The following is a 4425-nucleotide window of genomic DNA, read 5'->3' on the forward strand; positions in this document are numbered from 1 at the left end:
TAGCTGTTAAAATAGGTGGGCTTGTAGGCATTCACCCCCTGACTGTCCACCTGGTGGGACTGGGTCGCCTCCTTCAGCTGCGACAGAATAAGACGTCTGCTTCGCTGAGACGACGCATTCACCTCAAACACCTAACAAGCATAAATTAACAAATGAGAAAGTCTCACTCAGTTGGTCACTCAATCTCACTGAGTTGCTGCTTGCAATCAATTGGCTGCTTAGAAATTAAGTGTTAATGAGCAGTTGGACAGGTGTACCTACCGGTAATAAAGTGAGAGTATATATATATGTATATATATTTATAAATAAATATATATATTTATAAATATACTGTAAAACCAACCACAATGTCCGGTTGGTTTGCCATTACCATTCGGTCCGTCTGTATCTAGAAGTCCCACAGGATCTTGGCTCCGTCATTCTCTACCATCTTTGGGGGTGTTCCAGACTTTGACCTTGGGGTTTCCAGCCCATACTCTGCACACACTCTGCACCATGACAGACACTTTGTTATGGCGATCCATATAATCTTTCCCTACTAGCATCTTAAACCTTGCAGTAATGTACAGGATTGTCTCAGTGGCCAATTTAAGTGGCTGGTTAGCACAAGTGAAAAGTACCCTGACTTGCACCCAGACGGCTCGTCTGCATGGATGACATTTTGAGGTGTACTTTCTTGCTCAAATAAATGTAAACTACTTTGAAAATAAACGTAAGACAGTCTCTTGAGGACATTGTACATATAGTATGGCAAACATGTCAGACACGTCCAAACTGAAAGGTTGGGTGTATTTTTGATGCTCAAAAACATCGCTGGGTGCTGGGGAGGCTGCAGCAACCCTTAGTGGTGAGAGGGAGAATTAAAAAAATATATAATAAAAATACATTGTACAATTTAGAAATTTCTTATGAATTGTTCGGGAAACAGTTTAGATTTTTTTTATTTTACTAATGCGTGTATTTGGATTTTAATTGAATTATTTAATTTACATAGTCTAATGACAGAAACAAGAAGAAAATATGGCCCAGAAACACAATATGGGTTTTTTTGGAAAACCACTTCCAGGGAAGAATAACACTAGTACTGCAACCTCAATAACGGAGAGCAGCCAAAGTGAGGAGACTGTCAACCCGCCTCTAACGGCAGTTGCACCAGCAGGCCGAGCCCCAGCACCCGCAACCCAAGCTAGCGTAATTAGATTAGACAAGCCCTGCAAGCCAACATCCAGTTTCAAATTTCTTGCACAGTATTGGGGTAATGAAACGTTCTCACATTCTGTGGCACCGGCTTGGTTTGCTAGGTGGCAGAGGCTGCATTATGTGAAAGAGACTGATAATATTTTGTGCTTCGTTTGTCTGAAAGCATTCAGCAAAAAAGTCATACCTCCCTGGTTGCGTGCACTGAAGTGTATGACAATTAAGTAGTGAATCTCAATCTATTAATTCATTTATTATTTATTGTATCTTACATAGACGTAGAGACTCATTGGTCTTTTGTCCAAAAAAAAAAAATAATCAGCACCCCCTGTTTAAAATTACTTCCAGCAACCCTGCTCAAAACCAATTATGTGTGAACGCAGCATAAATATTCTGTCTTAAATCAGCTTGTGTGTGTGGTCAGCTATGCTTTCGTGTAATTGGAGACAACAAACTGTAAAACCAAAACTGTTCAATCACAATTGTTTTATCATTGTTTGTGGGGTTTCCTAAATTTTGAAAATCACACAAGTTTGAAATCTTGCCATGTAAACTAGCCTTTACTTTTGCATCGCTTCAACCTATCAGAACCAAGGAGCTACCTTGCTGTATAATAGCATTGTAATGTTGTCCTATGTACTATATACAACAAGGAACCCTCAAAAACAACTTGCCATCTCTTCTCCTTTACAGTGTGCTACTGAAAAAAAACTTTTTTCCTAAACCATCCACATGATATCTGATGAATATGTGCATCTGGGTATATAAAAAGCAGTGGATGTGTTATATTTGAATTGGAAATAATCCCTTGTAGATGTTAGTATAACAACAGAATAAATTATGTGCAAATTCCAAATTCCATGCTCTCCCTGTTCTGCCCTATCTCGTTGATTTAACTGACTTTATAATTTTCAAACTAAAAACCTTTCCGGACTTCAATATTTGATAAGTTGCTTTTGTATAGGTCTCCATGATTTTAAGAGTTTAAATGGTTTGCATTACATTATTATAATCTTTATTTACTTTTTGCACCACATGCACATAAATATTTAAAAATTGTGTTTAGTAATTTCTTTGCTAATGTTTTTGTTAGTTGTTTGAGCTCACAAATCCCAAAAACAACTCAGAATCTCAGGAGGTAACCAATTTTAAGCCATTATGGCACAGCCAATTAGCCTGAGTCAAGTACTGTAACAAAGCCACCCCATCAAATTATTTTTCTTATTTCCCTTTTTTTTAGAGGCTTCAGACTGTTATGTGCTTTGTGCATGCTGTGTGCATTCATATCATGAAATGATTCATGTGTAAGAGGTGAAAGAAATTACAGTCTTCATCAACTCACACTGGCAGCACACATGGCTGATAGGAGTAAAAATCATGTGGGGGTGGAACTGCTACTGACTTATAAAGTTGTTTTTGTTTTTGTTTTTTATTCCGGCTTAAATCTAAATGTTGTTTATCTCCAAAGATCTTATGTTTGTTTTTGTTTTTTTTTAGTTTTTATGGCACTAGTGGCTTTTTTTCTGACAGTAGGCTGACAGGAAAGGGGGTATGAGAGACGGGGGGAGACATGTGGCAGGCCGGATTCAAACCCAGGTCAGCCGGGTTGAGGACTGAGTGCTCCCTAAATGGGTCGTGCGCACTGTGCCACCCGTACACCCAGATCTCATGCTTTAGTCTTGAGTAGCATTACTGCATTGAGTGGACCATTGTTTCATTTTTGGACAAACATATATATGAGATACTTTCTAGTCCAACTCAGTTACCTTTTTCATTCTTGTGAAGGGATACATCATCTATTCGATATCAATACAGATACAACAAAAGAACCCTTTTACCAATAGAGTGTGTAAAACATGTATTCTAGGCCTTTAGATTTAAATTAGTAATATAGTATGGAAAGAAAAGAATGTGAAGAAAATATATTTGATTAAATCTTTAAAATGAAATTAAAATTACTTTTGGTCCCGTGTGTGATTGTGGATGCTCTGCATTTCATTTTGAGTTCATAGATATGTAACTTGAAGTGAAAAAGCATAACAGCTAAAAGCATTTAATGCTGCGGTAAAAACAATTTGATCTTAAGTTAGGAAAGACTGGCTTCTTTGGATATATCCAAAAATGTTTGTGGCATGAATATTGCTACTCAGAGGTACCATGCATATGTAACACAGCTTTCAAACTTATGCCAATTCAGCAATATTTTGCAGAAACTTCATAATATTAATGATGAGTCACGTTAAGTTAGGTTTACTTAAATAACTACTTATGCACTTTAGAGAGAAAATTCAATCAAATCATACAGTCAGAATGGAGGTTTTCTGTCCAAGCATCATTTACTTTGCAGGACACACTACAGGATGACCATGTGGCAACTTTAGACAGTAACTCCCATAGTGCCTCTAAAGCAACCTCTTTTTCCAAGCAGGCATTCAGTGACAGTTGAGGGGGAAAAAAACTCCCTTTGATCAGAAAGAAACTAACAGCACAACCAGACTCAGTGTGAACAGCCTTCTGCTTAGGCTGTCTTTGGGTTGAGGAAGCACAGTTACAAGAACAAGGAAAATAAGAACAGGCCGAACAAATGCTGGGCTGAAGCCTATGGCAGCAGAACTACAATATAGAAATAGCTCAATCTGAATTACTTTATCTATAACCATTGCCAAAAAGGAAGATTTTAAGTCAAGTCTTATAAGTAGACATGGTTCTTTAATTCTCTCTATGAGTGGCAATTATGTTGATGAACAGCAGTTAAGTTGGCAACCATGAATATTCACACACCACAGCATAACAATATCTTATAGTGGACCCAACAGCAGTTCAGTCCAACATATGTTGTAATTAATAGTTAGTAATTATTAACCCATACCAATAAAGGTACATTCACAGCCTGTGAACAGTGTTTTAAACTTTATTCCACATATGATCACTAGTTTTGGATATGATCAAAAGGCAGTTATTAGCAGTTATTGTTGGGATCTGGAGGCTTGCCCACTTTCTCCACCAGAAGGCGCCTGAGATCTTCCTCCTGAGGGCATGAGCTCACTCCTACACACCTGTTTCCTGTCTCCTCATCAGAGGACCTATTTAAGGAGGAGGAGGCTGACACTTCCCTGCCAGAGTGTTTGCCAGTAATGGTTAGCAAAACCTGAGCCAGCCTGCTTATCTGAAACCCTGATTTTGAGAACCTGTCTGATCTAGTTTCTCTCTGCCTCACAGATCCTGACT

Source organism: Cyprinodon variegatus, unplaced genomic scaffold (genome assembly GCF_000732505.1).
Source record: "Cyprinodon variegatus isolate N-32 unplaced genomic scaffold, C_variegatus-1.0 Scaffold240, whole genome shotgun sequence".
NCBI lineage: Eukaryota > Metazoa > Chordata > Actinopteri > Cyprinodontiformes > Cyprinodontidae > Cyprinodon > Cyprinodon variegatus.